At 38.8% G+C, this 18,385-nt stretch overlaps 1 long non-coding RNA gene across 1 annotated transcript in view; it reads left to right on the top strand.

Annotated features, from left to right (window-relative positions):
• The window catches only part of LOC122801851, a 635,962-nt gene that overhangs the window by 144,384 nt on the left and 473,193 nt on the right, over window positions 1–18,385 (top strand). The window contains exon 2 of the long non-coding RNA XR_006364810.1: window positions 15,335–15,396. This is a non-coding gene — a long non-coding RNA (uncharacterized LOC122801851). The remainder of the gene's footprint in view (window positions 1–15,334; window positions 15,397–18,385) is intronic.

The raw sequence follows: 18,385 nt of genomic DNA on the forward strand, positions 1-18,385 counted from the left end.
ACCCACCACTGGAGCACTAATCGAAGAGCTTCAATCCTCACCGCAGGCACCTGAGGGGGACGCTCACTGGGAGGATAACAAGTACATACACAGTAATTCCAGATGCAGCTTTCTGCATCAAGTGCAATTTCCCTTCAGAGCACACAGAGACCACAGTCAGTCTGTGGCTGTTTTTTCCCTCCTTCTCCAGATCCCCAATAAGACTCCCCACCGACATAGCTATAGAGTTGAGATCTCAGCTGAGTGACTAAGCCAAGACCTCCAGCACCCTTTCTGCCCAACCAGTGCTTCGTGTCCCTGCCCAAGTAGCTAATGCACACACACACACACACACACACACACACACACACACACACACACACACACTCTTTGAGGTTTGATTTACACACACACCTGGGGAAGACTCACAGGTTTACCAGCTATGCCTCCTTCTGCCCAGACCATAAGGTAGTTATCACTGCCACCAGTCACTCCTTATCAGCTACTTTAGGGCTCTTAACAAAGGGTGTACAATTTTACTGTGTAATATTAATACTAATACAAATGGTGGTTTGACCAAGAGCAAGGCTGTTAGGAGTAGCCCACACAGTGTCACTAAATAAATATGCAAGTACTCTCAAAACTTAAATATCTCTTCACAGATCAGCCACAATGAAAGGTTTAAATATATTTAATAAATAATAAAAGAACAAGACAATACTAAATATATATTCACAGTGACATCAGAGTTCAAAACCACCAGAAATATTTAAAATAACATTGCAATACAGGCTCATACAAATAAAGAAAAACAAAATCTAAACTAAGCTTTGCTATATTCCTGACTGTATCTAAGAGAATTGTACTGTTCCCTAGAAATTTACTTACTATAGAGGAAGGCAGATGTGGTGAATGGTTCTTGTCGACAGGTCCAATGCAGAATGGTCTGTCTCTCTCAGAGACTTCTGAAAATAATATCTAAAGTATTACTGCTGAGATAGCTTGCAGAATGGCATAATTTTTGGTCATCTGAATTCTAGTTCATGCAAACCCCCCATTGCTGAAGCTGGCAGTATTTAGCATCTACCTGTAAAAATACCCAGACAAGGACTTTTGCTGAGATCTTTGGCAGATGCTGGAAGTCATATAACAATTGCATTCCTTCATGCTTTCAGAGTAGCGGTTAGTTCACTCCAAATACAATACAGAAAGCTTCCTAGTATAGACTTTGCATCTCCAGCTGCACTAAAACCTGTCAGCCTCTTTATGGCCTAGCCTATAAAGTAATTTAGTTTCAAATATTTTTCTAAAGTTTGCTGGACTGAGGTTAACCCTCCGGTTTCCTATGTTAACATGTACATTTAAACAGTTAAAATAGTGCATATACATTTCTGTTCTCTTCCAGTAGGCCAAGTAGGGCACACTGTGGATACATTTTAAGCACTAGCACTTTACTAATACCTTTTCAACACAAACATTTGTACAGAGCAATTTGTTATACGCATGACGTACAGTTCTAATACATTTGTTATACAAGCATCTTATATAAATTAAATTAGTTTGGTATTCACAAATGACATATAATTATTTACAAAATTCCAGCTAGCTGTGTTGGCAGTACCTCCTTTCATCACAAGCATTTCTGAAAGTAGATATAAACAGTCGAACTTGGTAAAACACTTATGGTAGAATCGTGCCACATTAGAACATTACCTCTCCAAGAGTTGTGGAATGTAATGGTATATTCATGGTCATTTCCATTTTGCATTCTTTTCTGTGCCCTTTTTGAAGGTGCTTCCTGTTCTCTTTGTACGGAAGTTGGATTTTTGGTTAGCATTCAGGTCACTCTGTATTCTATTCATACTTATACAGGCAGCAGTTTCCCGATTGAATGAATCATGATGAAGCATCACGTGAAGAGATGGTGAGAAGGTCAGGTGGAAGATTCTTAGGTTTAAGTTTAGTGATATGCCCTTTAGATCATGTCTTCTCTTTTAATAATGGCACAGATCTTATTCTGCTGGACAAAAATAATACTCTCCATAGCCCCCATATGTATTCTTTTAGCCCAACAAAATGTACTATTGTGTATTGTTATTTAACTTTTAAGTTTTAGTTGCTTTTCCCACTTGACACACAAACCTGAAGAAGTTCCAACAGATGAAAATGATCTGTGTTAAAATTTCTGAATGTTGTTAGAAAAGATTTCTAAGGACTTTTGAAGACCTGTGTTAACTTTTCTTTTTTGGTACTACAATGAAATGCTTTCAGGAAGTTTTAGCAATTATTAATGTGTAATATTTAGTTTAACTTTTAGTTTGGTTTAGTTTAACATATCTTTGAATGATAAAGCTTGGAGTAGAGCAGCACTGTATTGAATATCACACTGGTGTGGGGGGAAGGGGCATTTAGCAATTAAACATGTCAATTGTCTTTTACAACAGAGCTACCCTAGTAAACCACTCCCATGCAGGTATATAAATGGAATGGTGAATTTATATACTTTATTCTGTTTTTCACCTACCATTTGGATCACTTGTTTGTGTTTTTAATAAAGAAGATTCGACTTAAACCATCTTGTGCTTCCCTACTTTCCTTAGTAGATTTATACTTTGGAAAGTTTTAAAGAAAATATTTGTACCACCTGTTATTAGGTTGGATATTCACTGTGTGTTTTATTGGGTGCCTGAACTCTAGGGAATCTTAGATCTTCTACACAGAAGTTTCCTCATTATTTGTTTCTTAAGTGAATATCTTTTATGGTAAAAGGTGATGTGATTAATCTGAAGAACTGTCTGTCTTACAGATATGTTTGATACATTCTTGCAGAGGGACTGAACAGTTTCCGGAACTGTATAAATGAGTCCTAGCATCATGTAGGTTATGGAGGGACATTACCCTTGCTACAACTGCAGGCTGAAGTATAGGCTTTAAACCTGTGTTATCTTTGATGCATCTGATTTTAATTTATGTAGTCTTTTTCTTCTTACAGTTTACCCATTCCATTGTTACAATAGTACTACAGCTAAAGAAACAATGTTATGAACTTTATAACTAATCATAATGGAGTGTGCATTCAGCCATTATTAAACATACAATAGTATTGTTAATTGATTTTGGACCCAGTATATTGCTGTACTGGGTTTGTGAGACTTCGAGGGACATCATGGAGACTGTTTGTTTTGGTTGTGCACTTGCGGAACTTTGTCGACCCAGTGTGTTTCTCTCTTGTTATCAGTTCCCCTGTATTGTACTGGCTTTCCCATACACCGTTCATATCATGGAAAACAGTAGGTTGAGAGACTTGTTATTGATATCACCCTGGGATGAAACTGAAGTAAATCAGATTCAGGCTGATACTAACAAGGGTAAAGGAAAAACTGACCCAGGTAATAAAAATTCAAACTTTCTCAAAACTAGAGAAGCAGTTAAACCTCAAGAAAGGGCATTATTGGGGACATATTTACTTGCAACAAAGCTTGGATAAGAAAAGATTGCCCAGGGTTAGAGACTCAACAAAAATCCATGTGGAAAAATATGGAAGATTCACTGTCTAAGGAATGGAATGACATCTTAGAAGATGTCAGCTACAATCTAGTTCATCTACTTCTGAAAAATAACTTGATTGCACAAGAAGCAATTAAAACTTTAATCACAGAACTGGAAGCAACTTTTGAGAATGAGAACCTTGATGACCTTGAGGCAAAATTTGAAGTTCTAAAAGGGAGAGTGAAAGGATATGAGAAATCCATAAAAGAACGTAAGATCACTAAGATGAAGAGAGATCAGTAGGACAAAGAGGACCACAAGAGGCTTACCAAGGCAAAAAATAGAAACAGGAGAACCAGCAACAGACAGGGTTCTAACTATTATAGGAATTACAACAGGGGTAATAGAAAATGAATTACTACCATGGCAGCAGACCTTGATGGGATTTTCACAATGGAGATCACCGCACAGTACAGGACAGGGGCTCTGTACAAGAACAACAGGAAGTCCCCTACCATCACAATCACCCCTGACCACCAGCACAACTCGGAGACCTGGTGTGAAACAAGTGGATTCAGATCAGAACAAAGACCAGAGCCACAGAATAGACCAGAATCACCAGAAGGACCTAATGGCAGAATGGCAGAACTGACAGGACAACAAAGGCCACTGTGACAATTCAGCTACAATGAACCGCAGCAGCACCACTGCTGAGACCCATGTCATCAGGAAGTACCTTTTCAGCAGAACAAACACCAACCACCAAACTATTACCAGAGCCAACACCATTACCAGTACCAAGACCAATGCTGCAGCGCTAGGGCTGGTCCCTCTTACTAGAGCCACAATGAGGAATACTACTACAATCCACTGAGGTTCCAGAGGGCACAAGAGCAATTTCAGTGCTCTCAAACTCCATACAGGAACCCTCAAGGCAATAGGAGGACCAAACAGTGGACTGGGGTGAGGGAAATGAGGTACCTGGGCAATCCTAACTACAACCCAGGCCCTAGGGTCAGACAGGAACTAGCCACAGTACTTACTTATTGCTAATTTGAATCTACTCTAAAAAGGAACAGTTTGATAATAGAAGAAGTGTACTTTCTAAAGGGCTTACCTTTGTATCCAATTGCAGAAGCAATGCAGCCCAGGTACTTATAGACCTCAAGACTTATGTGAGAAAACTCAATTAAAAGTACAATTCCATGGCAAGACTAAGAATTGTGAAAATAAACCCACTTATGAGATGATAGAGACCCAGCAGCAATGCTATTGCCCTCCCTTGCACCAAATGCTAGCTGCATTCAAAGTAAAATGTGAAATAGACATTAGAAAATTGCTATAGAAACCACCAAAGAAAAAGTACTTTAACCTCACACATGAAGAGAGAAAAGCATCAATTGAACTGGGCTTGATATGTCTAGATGCATAATGAAGGCTGACAAGGGAGGGGGGAATATTAGTGACTGAATCATAAATTACAATCTGAGAATAGAAGACATGCTGAATGACATGATTTTTTTTTTTATGAGAATTATACTTTTGATAGAATAAAGGGATCATACAGTAACTGGAATACCAACCTCATGGCATTATATGAAGAAGGTTTGATTACAGAGAATCTGTACAATTATTTATGGACCCCATGCCCCCATTTGCCTAAGTTTTTTGAATCCTGAAACCTCATAAAAATAAAGATAACCCACCACACAGACCAGTGGTATCAAGGGATCCCTTATGGAAGCAATGGCCATATACCTTGATTATCTATTGAAACCCCTAGCCGATAAGAACAGATCATACATAAAAGATTCCATGGACTTTTAGAGAAAAATAAGAAACACTATTGTTGAGGCTGACAGCAATAAATGCAGAGTCATTATATACTCTGCTTCCTCACAATTACTGCATAGAAGCAGCTGTGGATTATTTTAAAAGACAGCATAATGGTATACAAGCACAGCTAGAAAAGTTGTTGGCTCATTAATTTGGTACTGGATTTTAACTTCTTTACCTTCAATGGAAAACATTGCAAGCGAAAGACTGGAATAGCTATGGGGGCAGCGATGGCTCCCAGCATAGCCAACATAGCCCTGGTTAAGTGGTAGGAGGATTTTGTGTTCACCCACAGATATTTCATGCAGCACATCTCATGTTATCTTTGTTTCACTGATGATATTTTTATTGTATGGGAAGGTGACATTTTACAGCTAGAAGAGTTTATCAGATACCTCAGTGTAATGACTACCTTCCTATGTTTCACTTCCTCTCTCAACTTGAGCTGAACCATGTTCTTAGACATGCTAATTTCCAAGGACATTAACAACAGCGGAATTTCCACTGATCTTTACTGAAAACCAAGAAAGAACCGCTTACTCCACAGTAAAAGTCTGCATCCTACCTAGACAAAACTTAACATGGTTAAGTCCCAGGGATATAGGTTAGCTAGAATTACACAAAAAAACAGACAAGCAAAGAATAATCCACGACCTTGAAGAAAGGAACCGGAACTCTGCTAAAGTCCACAAGGCTGTATTTTTATTTCTGAAGTATTCCAAAAGTCACAGATAAAATCACAAAAGCGCTTTCGCTCAGGCAATCCTGAGCTTTATCAAGTGAAAACAAATTGCAGTGTGCAGTAACCTCCATTAAATAGCCTGGCAATTATACAATTAATTAATTAGTAAATCTAGTACTAAGGTGTGGTGCTTTAGAGTTGGGTGTTAAAAAAGTTAGTCATTATATCAACTCAAAAAATGAAATGTTTGCAATAACATATGCACTTAAATAAAATGACTAACCATAAAAACATTTTAAAATGCCAGTTTCCTAGGTTTCAGGACATAAAAGTCTGATGTCTGATTGGGGTTGTAGATTGTTAAAGAATATGCTTAAAGATGTGTTTAGATTGTCAGTGAATTGTTAAAAATTTTTTTTTTTTTTTTTTCTCATTATTACTTTACACTGATAAAACATGCAATAAAATATGCGTGAGATATTTTAATGCCCATCCATATAACATTTCATATAGAATTTGATTTATTAGTCGGAATCCTATAACCGTGGATGTTCAATAATTTAATATGCTGTGTGGGGATGCTGTGGTATGAAGGGGTCAAGTGTGAGAGTTATAACCTAGCCCTCCTAAGCTTGAGGACCGGTTTAATGCTGATCATCCCATTCAGACCTGGTGGCTTCCTGCATTCAGTCTCAACTGCCATAATAGTTCACGGTAGCCCAAGGTGGATTCCCAGTCACCACCTCTTGCATCTGGCTCAACCTGTTCCAGAACTAGAAACTGGATTTTGGGTTCTGGGCAGGAGAGTGAGTGTTTGTAGAAGGCGTTGGTTTCCTTCTTCCTGGTCATGTCATAAAGATGCTCGTAGATACATTTTCTTAATTCCTCTCAGTTTTGCCCACATAGAAACTTTGACAGTTGGTGCACATCCCCAAGTATACGACCCTCTAGAGGCACAGGTGTAAAATCCAGTGGGGTGTATCTTGTAGTTCCTAGATGGGAGGTATGGTGCTGTTTCTTTGGATATGGCATGACATTGGGCACAGGCACCACATTTGAATGTGCCCAGCCTTGGTTGTTTTACCTTCATCTTTTTTCTTTGATTTCTTTCAAATAATTCCTTTAAATTAGCCCCTCTTTTACGAACAAAACTGGGTTTAGGTGGTATGTAGTCCTTTAGTTCTTCAAAGAGGGTTAAAACCGGCCAGTGATGTAAGATTGTTTCTTCCAATTCATAGGAATTTGATGAGTATGTGTGTGCAAAACTGTTGGTGTGAGCAGTATCCTTGTTTTGTGTATTGTTGGTCACTGGTACAAAACCCCCCCCCCTAGTATTGGTTTGTAGAGGGAATGTCGTGCAGATTTTACCTCTGCTGCTAGAGTTAGAAATAGTTCCAGAGGGTAACCTCTCTCCAAGAAAAGGTTTTTCAAAAATTCCACCTCAGAATCAAAATCTTTCTCCGTACTGCATATTCTACTTGCTCTGATGAGCTGCCCTTAATGATCCCCTCTTTTGATATGGTGGGTGGGCACTTTCAAGTGTAGCAAGGAGTTGGAAAATGTTGCCTTGCGATGTAGTTTGGAATGGAAAGTTTTCTGATTGTAGTCCTTGTAAAGAGTAATGTCCAGATAATGAAGTTTGTGCTGATCCACTGTGTGTGTGAATTGTAGGAAATTCGTTGTTGAATTGATGTGTGTAAAGAATTCAGATAGGTTCCCTTCAGAGCCAGACCATAAAATACAGATGTCATCCAAATAACGTCTGTAGAAAAGAATGTGATCTTTCCATGGGGGTATTAAACGAATGTATGCTCTCACACGTGCAATACTACATTTGCGTAGAAGGATGCACAAGATGCCCCATGGCAACCCTTGCGTTGCCGGTATAATTCGCCATTAAAAAAGATGAAGTTGTTGGACAAAACCATCTCCATCATTTCGGTAAGCAAGTTGGACATTTTGTTACTAAGGGTTGTCTTCTGGCCTAGAAATTGGGCAAACCATTCCAAACCTTTTTGATGAGGGATGCTGGAAAACAGATCTTTGATGTCCACTGTGACCATTAAGGTGTCTGGGGAGTAGCAAGAGGTGGGAATGTCCCGGAGGAAGTGCCAAGAATCCTTGCAGACATGGGACAATAAAGACGTGTATTCTTTGGTCATGTAATCAATAAATTTTCCCAGGGGCTCAGTCACTCCACCTGCTCCTGATACAATTGGCCTAAATTGTAGTGGATTTATTCCTTTGTGGGTTTTAGGTATCCCAAAGATGACTGGTATTCTGGGCTTTTCCACATGTAAGTAGTTGTAGACCTTTTCATTGATGGCCTGTTGTAATAGAAGGTCACTAAGATAGTACTTAATCTCAGCAAAGGCTATATTGATCTCGTTTCGTGAAACCGTCTCGTATTGTTCGTCATTCTGCAACATAGTGTGCATGTGGGCTTCATAGTCCTCTGAGAACATAAGAACAATTCCCCCTCCTTTATCAGGTTTCATGACCCTGATTTTTTCTTCATGCAAGTGTTCAATAAAATTCATTTCTTGTTCAGAAAAATTTGGATGAAGTAGAATTTCTTGATTATTATATACTTTCCTGAAGTCGTTCTCCACTAACTTTTCAAAAAAGAGGATTATTGGGTATAGTGGGGGGTTAAAGAGACTTGCACGTGTTGGGCCTGCTGCATTAAGTGTTTGCCCTTTAAAAATCAAATTTAAGTTTAAAGCTCTGGTAAACATTTTTAAATCTATCAAAGCTTGTGTTAAATTCATGGGTTTGGTTGGGACAAAATGTAGCCCTCGAGTGAAAATATCAAAAGCATTTGTAGGAAGGTTCATGTCCGTGTAGTTGTATATGGCAAAGTTGTTTCTCCTTAAAATAGTGCAGTTACCCTCAATATTAGTAGGGTTTTGGTTATGTAAACCCAAATTTGGGGCTTGGTCAGTTGTAGGATCATCCAGGGATGTTAGGGTAGTTGGTGTATGGTGGTTTGTTAGTGAACAAAATTCCAAGACCTCAGTGCCTGTCTTTGTCTCTGTCCCCAAACCCCGGTCTGGCCGGGGTTCTGTTGAAAATCCTGGTTGTTAGTACCCCTTCTGTTCTTCTCTGCTAGCCTTTCACTTCTTCTAAGGGGTTCCTCTTGTCTGTCATATGTGTCACTAGCCCTATCTGTGTTTGTGGTGTTGTTTTTGGAAGAAGTTTTATTGTAACCATTGGGGCTAGGGTAGGCAAGGCCATCCCTGTATTCGATGAGATCACGTTCTAATTTTCTTAGTTTTCTGTTAAGAATCTTATCACAAAAAACATCAACATTATCAAAAACCTTGTCATAGTTTGGTTTAAAAGCACTAAAATTAGTACTAGATGTTAACTCATTGTTTAAAGTGTCTAGCTCATTCATTAATGTTTGTGCTTTCAGTTCATATTCCCCTACCATTACATGCAACATTTCCAATCCAGCTTTATCAAAAATCTCACACAAGTTAAAATAATAATCAGTACCATACTGGACATTGTTTGGAAATTTAAAAAAGCGTAGCCCTTTCGGGACACGTTTTACTCTCAGACATTCATTCAAGTAGTCTATCTCTAGCTGTGTACTCCTTAAGGAGTATAATTTGTCCTTGAACAAGTCCATGCTCTGATCAGTTAGAGAAATTGTTAGAATTGTTACTACCTTTAGAAAAGGTGAAGCGTTGTCCAGCCCATTTTGTAAAGTTTACATCCTTGTTTCTATGTTTCAAAGCAGGATTACTAGTTCCATCGGTCCCTAGTTGTACGTTAGTTTCAGGAGTTCTGGTAGCTTCATGGCGACGAGTAAAGTTGTTTCTTTTGGATCCGGCGCCAGACATGTCCGTGGAGGATATAGTGGAGCTTGTACCCTCTTCCGGGTCCACAATTACCGGTAATCCAAAGTTATTTTGTAGTGCTTGCTGCTGGTTGCAAGCTAGCCCTGGTGAAGCAGCCGTAGTGGGTTTCAGCAAGTTAGTGAGCTCCTTGAGTGCAACCAGTACTTGGTTGAACTCCGCTCTGCTCACCGGAAGATCGTTTGTAGTGTTTTTCAGCATTTCAGGAGTTTCTCCTGGGTTAAAGGTTTCTTCTCCGTTGGCCATGGCAGACAAGATCAAGTGAAGTAATGCACAAAAAAACAAAGACAAGCAAAGAATAATCCACGACCTTGAAGATAGGAACCGGAACTCTGCTAAAGTCCACAAGGCTGTATTTTTATTTCTGAAGTATTCCAAAAGTCACAGATAAAATCACACAAGCGCTTTCGCTCAGGCAATCCTGAGCTTTATCAAGTGAAAACAAATTGCAGTGTGCAGTAACCTCCATTAAATAGCCTGGCAATTATACAATTAATTAATTAGTAAATCTAGTACTAAGGTGTGGTGCTTTAGAGTTGGGTGTTAAAAAAAGTTAGTCATTATATCAACTCAAAAAATGAAATGTTTGCAATAACATATGCACTTAAATAAAAATGACTAACCATAAAAAACATTTTAAAATGCCAGTTTCCTAGGTTTCAGGACATAAAAGTCTGATGTCTGATTGGGGTTGTAGATTGTTAAAGAATATGCTTAAAGATGTGTTTAGATTGTCAGTGAATTGTTAAAAATTTTTTTTCCTTATTACTTTACACTGATAAAAACATGCAATAAAATATGCGTGAGATATTTTTAATGCCCATCCATATAACATTTCATATAGAATTTGATTTATTAGTCGGAATCCTATAACCGTGGATGTTCAATAATTTAATATGCTGTGTGGGGATGCTGTGGTATGAAGGGGGTCAAGTGTGAGAGTTATAACCTAGCCCTCTTTTTTGAAAAGTTAGTGGAGAACGACTTCAGGAAAGTATATAATAATCAAGAAATTCTACTTCATCCAAATTTTTCTGAACAAGAAATGAATTTTATTGAACACTTGCATGAAGAAAAAATCAGGGTCATGAAACCTGATAAAGGAGGGGGAATTGTTCTTATGTTCTCAGAGGACTATGAAGCCCACATGCACACTGTTGCAGAATGACGAACAATACGAGACGGTTTCACGAAACGAGATCAATATAGCCTTTGCTGAGATTAAGTACTATCTTAGTGACCTTCTATTACAACAGGCCATCAATGAAAAGGTCTACAACTACTTACATGTGGAAAAGCCCAGAATACCAGTCATCTTTGGGATACCTAAAACCCACAAAGGAATAAATCCACTACAATTTAGGCCGATTGTATCAGGAGCAGGTGGAGTGACTGAGCCCCTGGGAAAATTTATTGATTACATGACCAAAGAATACACGTCTTTATTGTCCCATGTCTGCAAGGATTCTTGGCACTTCCTCCGGGACATTCCCACCTCTTGCTACTCCCCAGACACCTTAATGGTCACAGTGGACATCAAAGATCTGTTTTCCAGCATCCCTCATCAAAAGGTTTGGAATGGTTTGCCCAATTTCTAGGCCAGAAGACAACCCTTAGTAACAAAATGTCCAACTTGCTTACCGAAATGATGGAGATGGTTTTGTCCAACAACTTCATCTTTTTTAATGGTGCATTATACCGCAACGCAAGGGGTTGCCATGGGGCATCTTGTGCATCCTTCTACGCAAATGTAGTATTGCACATGTGGGAGCATACATTCGTTTTAATACCCCCATGGAAAGATCACATTCTTTTCTACAGCCGCTATTTGGATGACATCTGTATTTTATGGTCTGGCTCTGAAGGGAACCTATCTGAATTCTTTACACACATCAATTCAACAACGAATTTCCTACAATTCACACACACAGTGGATCAGCACGAACTTCATTATCTGGACATTACTCTTTACAAGGACTACAATCAGAAAACTTTCCATTCCAAACTACATCGCAAGGCAACATTTTCCAACTCCTTGCTACACTTGAAAGTGCCCACCCACCATATCAAAGAGGGGATCATTAAGGGGCAACTCATCAGAGCAAGTAGAATATGCAGTACAGAGAAAGATTTTGATTCTGAGGTGGAATTTTTGAAAAACCTTTTCTTGGAGAGAGGTTACCCTCTGGAACTATTTCTAACTCTAGCAGCAGAGGTAAAATCTGCACGACATTCCCTCTACAAACCAATACTAGGGGGGGGGGTTTGTACCAGTGACCAACAATACACAAAACAAGGATACTGCTCACACTAACAGTTTTGCACACACATACTCATCAAATTCCTATGAATTGGAAGAAACAATCTTACATCACTGGCCGGTTTTAACCCTCTTTGAAGAACTAAAGGACTACATACCACCTAAACCCAGTTTTGTTCGTAAAAGAGGGGCTAATTTAAAGGAATTATTTGAAAGAAATCAAAGAAAAAGATGAAGGTAAAACAACCAAGGCTGGGCACATTCAAATGTGGTGCCTGTGCCCAATGTCATGCCATATCCAAAGAAACAGCACCATACCTCCCATCTAGGAACTACAAGATACACCCCACTGGATTTTACACCTGTGCCTCTAGAGGGGTCGATACTTGGGGATGTGCACCAACTGTCAAAGTTTCTATGTGGGCAAAACTGAGAGGGAATTAAGAAAACGTATCTACGAGCATCTTTATGACATGACCAGGAAGAAGGAAACCAACACCTTCTACAAACACTCACTCTCCTGCCCAGAACCCAAAATCCAGTTTCTAGTTCTGGAACAGGTTGAGCCAGATGCAAGAGGTGGTGACTGGGAATCCACCTTGGGCTACCGTGAACTATTATGGCAGTTGAGACTGAATGCAGGGAAGCCACCAGGTCTGAATGGGATGATCAGCATTAAACCGGTCCTCAAGCTTAGGAGGGCTAGGTTATAACTCTCACACTTGACCCCCTTCATACCACAGCATCCCCACACAGCATATTAAATTATTGAACATCCACGGTTATAGGATTCCGACTAATAAATCAAATTCTATATGAAATGTTATATGGATGGGCATTAAAAATATCTCACGCATATTTTATTGCATGTTTTTATCAGTGTAAAGTAATAAGGAAAAAAAAAAATTTTAACAATTCACTGACAATCTAAACACATCTTTGTTAAAGAATATGCTTAATCTACAACCCCAATCAGACATCAGACTTTTATGTCCTGAAACCTAGGAAACTGGCATTTTAAAATGTTTTTTATGGTTAGTCATTTTTATTTAAGTGCATATGTTATTGCAAACATTTCATTTTTTGAGTTGATATAATGACTAACTTTTTTTAACACCCAACTCTAAAGCACCACACCTTAGTACTAGATTTACTAATTAATTAATTGTATAATTGCCAGGCTATTTAATGGAGGTTACTGCACACTGCAATTTGTTTTCACTTGATAAAGCTCAGGATTGCCTGAGCGAAAGCGCTTGTGTGATTTTATCTGTGACTTTTGGAATACTTCAGAAATAAAAATACAGCCTTGTGGACTTTAGCAGAGTTCCGGTTCCTTTCTTCAAGGTCGTGGATTATTCTTTGCTTAGCTAGAATTACCACAAAGATGGGACCTTTTCTAAGAAACCTTTACAATTTTGAAAACAATTTCTTAGCAAGGGGGTATGAGAACCAAATGTTAAGAAACATTTTTGAACCCATCATCAAACTTAAAAGTACCAGTGCGCCCACACTAAACCAACCCATTGGAAGAATTTAAAAAAAAATTGTGGACAATAAATCAAAAGACAGCTGCATACTGACATATACTATGGATGTTCATTGTATCAAGAATATTATCAAGGAGAACTGGGCCATAATAACAGAATGCCCTTATCTTGTAGATATTTTGGGTGAACCCCTGACTTTTGTATATAGGAATGCTAGAAATATTAGGAGCTTTGTAGAAAGAAAACCTAAACCACAGGAAAGGAACATGAAAAATGTGAAACAAACTGTTCATTTTGTTTCTATATTCAAGAGGGAGACTCTTTTTACTGCCCGTATTTAAAGAAACTTTTTAAGACTAATGCAGGTGGAGACTGCAACTCTGCACAAGTTGTTTACAATGCAAGTTGCAATGGATCCAATGCATTTTATGTGGGAAAGACTATTAATAAACTGAAACAAAGGATTTTGGGTCATCTGCCCAATCCAGTCTAAATGTAGGAAACAATGCCCTGGCTAATCACCTTGCTCACATAGACCTCACTGAACTTGGAGACATCCCAAATACTTAAGTAAAACAAGAACTTATGCGGCAACTAAGGCTGAACTCTTTTAGAAAGCCTGGACTAAACTATTATTGCTTACTGGAAAGTGTACTAGAGCAAAGAAAGTATCCCCATTGTTTACAAGATGAAGGTGTGAACTTTAGTTATTTACTTGCAGTTATTAATTTTACTAAATATTTGCTTTGTAAATGTAATTTTAAAATTTAATATAGTAGTGTTTTATTAATTATTAATTTTGTTTTAGAATTTACATTTGTATATGAATATCTTTTTATCATTTTTTTTAAATATTTAAATGTTTATTCAAATTATATCTTCATTTTTTACTATTAGAATCAGGGTACATTCATAAGCCACTTTCTCACATTTTTTATAACTAGAATATTTGATTACTGTAGAACTGCATTTCAGCAGTATTTGCATGTTCCACAGACTTCATGACATTTTATTAATTCTTGTTTATAACTTTTTAGTTCAAACAGGAACAGCTTTAATTGCTACACTCACATTAGCAAGGGGTTGAATGCTACTTATTTTAGCTGGCTCCGATAGATTAACTTATGAATATTTTAAACGGTAAACTAATGTTTTTTTTTTCCTTTTGGTTTAACAAACAGTGGAGCTAGATTCTGTATAGTACATGCGTGATTTTTCATGACAGTTTAGCCTTTTTAGGTTGTAACTTTTTAATGAGTCCTAGCACCATGTAGATGGAGAGACATTACCCTTGCTGCAACTGTAGCTTGAAGTGTAGGCTTTAAACCTGTGTTATCTTTGCATCTGATTTTAATTTATGTAGTCTTTTTCTTCTTACAGTTTGCCCATTCCATTGTTATTACAACAGTACTACAGCTAAAGAAACAATGTCATGGACGTTATAACTAATCATAATGGAGTGTGCATGCAGCCATTATTAAACATACAATAGTGTTGGTAATCATGAAACTGTCAAAATCTTGCAGAAGCCACAGCAGCAATGATAACTTTCATCAATATTTTCCATGGCTCAGAATTATTGTACTAATGGTGAAGTGAGAATGTGGTGTACACATTCACATCTTTCTTTAAATACCATGAGTTTAATGTTAACTAATGTTAAAATAAACAGTTTATATATGGACATTGCTATTATTTGTACACCCTAACATATAGCATATCTGTTTAACAGAAACTGGAGACCATGCTGGACTACCACTAAATGGTGGAAGGCACAATACATCATCATCATTAGTAAGTATTTAGGAGCACAGTGCAATCAATTTGCTTCTCATATTTTTAAGTCTGAGATTGAGAAAAGTTGTGTTTTGATTAAAAATGTGCTGAATACCTTTGACAATCAGTTTCATGTTTAAGGAATGTTGGTCTTCACTATGAAGAAAATACCAGGGCAGTTTTCAGTATTTTTGTCTGCTTCCATTATACTGTCAGCATAAGCAGCTGGTGCATTATAAGAAATGTTATTTGGTTGTAGAACTAACAGCTGTGTTGAAATCATATTCAGTAAGTTCTCATACTGCAGATATACATTTTGTTTTACAGGGGTGCTGGTATCTGCTGAAGGCTAGGGTGGAAGGCAATAGGGGCACATAGTGATCTAAAAAAGCAGTTATTTTAACTGTCTGCTACCATAATATTAAGAAACATATCTGCCACACAAGATGTATATAGTGTAAATATGAGTTAGATTTGGAATGACTGCACAAACATTTCATATAAATTGTGTGCCAGGACAAGTAGGGCAGTGCATGTGTAACATATGCCAGCATAGCTAGCTGTAGTTTTATTTAAAATTATAAGTCATTTGAATATCAAACTGATTTGTACAGATGCTTGTGTTAAAAATGTATTTGTAAAGTTTCTTGTGTTAAAAATGTCTCAGTAGTGGGTCCTGCTGGACAGAAAAGAAATGTACATGTATTTCAGACTGTATTGTTTTAACTAATGAAATGTATATATATTTTAACAGAGGGTACTGGAAGGGAAGGGGTTAAGCTCATCCCAGCTAACCTTAAGAAAAATAGATTTTATCTCACAGGTCTGAATGCAGCCAGAGACACACTGTATGTGAAAAGCCTGTGCTGGGATCTTGCTCTGTTATCCTTAGTGGTGAAGTAATTGTTACCTTGGGGTGCTAGAGAATGGTTTGTTAGTTTCTGCAGGAAGGGTTCTGGTGGCAGAAAATCTATGTTATAGTCTGGGAGGAGGTGGTAGAGTGGGGTAAGGTATGCCAGTCTTTTGTGTGTGTGTGTGTGTGTGTGTGTGTGTGTGTGTGTGTGTGTGTGTGTGTGTGTGTGTGTGTGAAAATCAAATCTCTAAACAAGTGTGTGTGACAGCTACTTTAAACAGGGACACTGAGAGCACTGATTTCACAGAGAGGGTGGTGGAGGGCTTTGCTTGGAACACCCAGCTAAGAACTCAGCTCTATAGTGGTCAGTGTGAATCTTATTTGGAGCCCGAAGAGAAAGCCCAGTCCCAGGACTGGAGTGTACATTTTCTGTGTACCCTCAAGAGAAACTGTACTTGGTGTAGAGGGCTGCATCTGAAAATACTGTGTGTCTATTTTTCTCCCAGTGGCCAAGTTGTGCAAATCCAAAGGACTGGTGCATGCAAGCCTAACTAAAGAAAAAATGATTTTGGCCATAGTTGCAGCTGCAGCACAGACCAGCAACCAGGAAGACAACCAGTCTGCTGACAGGGATGTGCAGCGCTTAGAAACAGGATAGCTCACCTTTTCCTCAGAGGACTTAAAAACCCATCTAGAGTTAGAGACTTGAACTGTAGGTAAAATGTTATGGAATTAGAATCTGCAGAGAGACTGCAGTGTTTGGAGGCCGAAGAAAGTGACAAGCAGCATCAACATGAGAGGGACATGCTGACTCTTTGATAGGAACATGGAGGTAATGGGGAAGGGAATAACTGAACGCCAGAAGCAACAAAGGTCAGTAAATGTCTTCCACAGTATACAGAAGGTGATAATTTTGATAGTTTTATTCATATATTTGAGAGTATTTGAACAGTATGATGTTGACCAATGGCTCTATGTACGGTTTCTGACCCTCTTACTCAATGGCATATATGTAACTGCTGTTTCTAGATTGTCTGATACTGATTGTTTAAATTATGACAGGGTTAAACAATGTTTATTGGAATGTTTTAAGTTAACATCTGAAGCATACAGAAAAAAATTTTGTGAGCATAGACGTAGGGAAGATGAATGTGTAAGCACTTATTTTCATAGGTGGTTGAGTGGGTGAGGGAACAAGCCTTAGCACTTTGCCTGAGGACATGAGAATCTGGTTGGCAGACTGGGAATGTACCTCTGCAGATGAGCTAGGAGAAAAGGGGATTTCTACTTGGCAAGCAGGGCACCTTTGCAATTTGCAGGGGATACTCAGTGCTGCACATGGATATAAGGGAACCCGTGGTGGGTAGCCAAAACCACCTCAGTGGAGTCAACCAGTGAAAGGGAAGAGGAAGCCACTAGTTCAGGTACATGGCCAGGATCAGCATTTAGTTGTTTTAAATGTAACCAGAGGGACCATGCAGCATACAAATGTCCACTGAAGCAAGATGGGGAACAAAACGTGAGGGAGTCAGCAAGTGAGAATAAAAGCATGCCAGTGGTAAGTCATCTGGAGACAACCGGGGAACCAAACTATCACTTGAATTTGTATCCTATCTTAGTGGATGGAAAACTGGCCACTGCCAAGAGAGAGACAGCCTCTGACATAACCATTGTGAAGCCTGCAGAAGTTAGAGGAGCAGTACTTGCTTGCGAGTCCACTCGAGTCAGAGCTTTAGGAGGAATCCCATTCCAAATACCTTTGCCCAGGCTTCACCTTGACTGAGAGGGTGAAAAAGGAAGCAAGCAAGTAGGTGTGTTTGAGGATATCCCCGCAGATGTCTTGATAGGGAATGATTATGAAAATGCAGTACCTTGTATGCATGCAGTCAGGCTTGGAGATGGACATGGGGGACTGGTAGCCTGGGGGAGACCTAGACAGACCACACATCTGAAGCCGAGGCTGTGATGTGGCTATTTCAGGGAGGGAGCTACCCTGTAGCAGTGAGCCTGAAGGTGAGCCACAGGTGCAGATAGGCACTGATGTTCCTTTGGACAGGGTGACTGCAAGGGCAGAGGTGAGTGGTAGTACCCAGGCTGACAGTGAGGCACCGCTGTCAGAAGATGTCAGACTTCCTGTGGAAGGGGAGCTGGGAA

The sequence above is a fragment of the Protopterus annectens genome, chromosome 5.part0 (genome assembly GCF_019279795.1).
Source record: "Protopterus annectens isolate FY-2018-M chromosome 5.part0, PAN1.0, whole genome shotgun sequence".
NCBI lineage: Eukaryota > Metazoa > Chordata > Ceratodontiformes > Protopteridae > Protopterus > Protopterus annectens.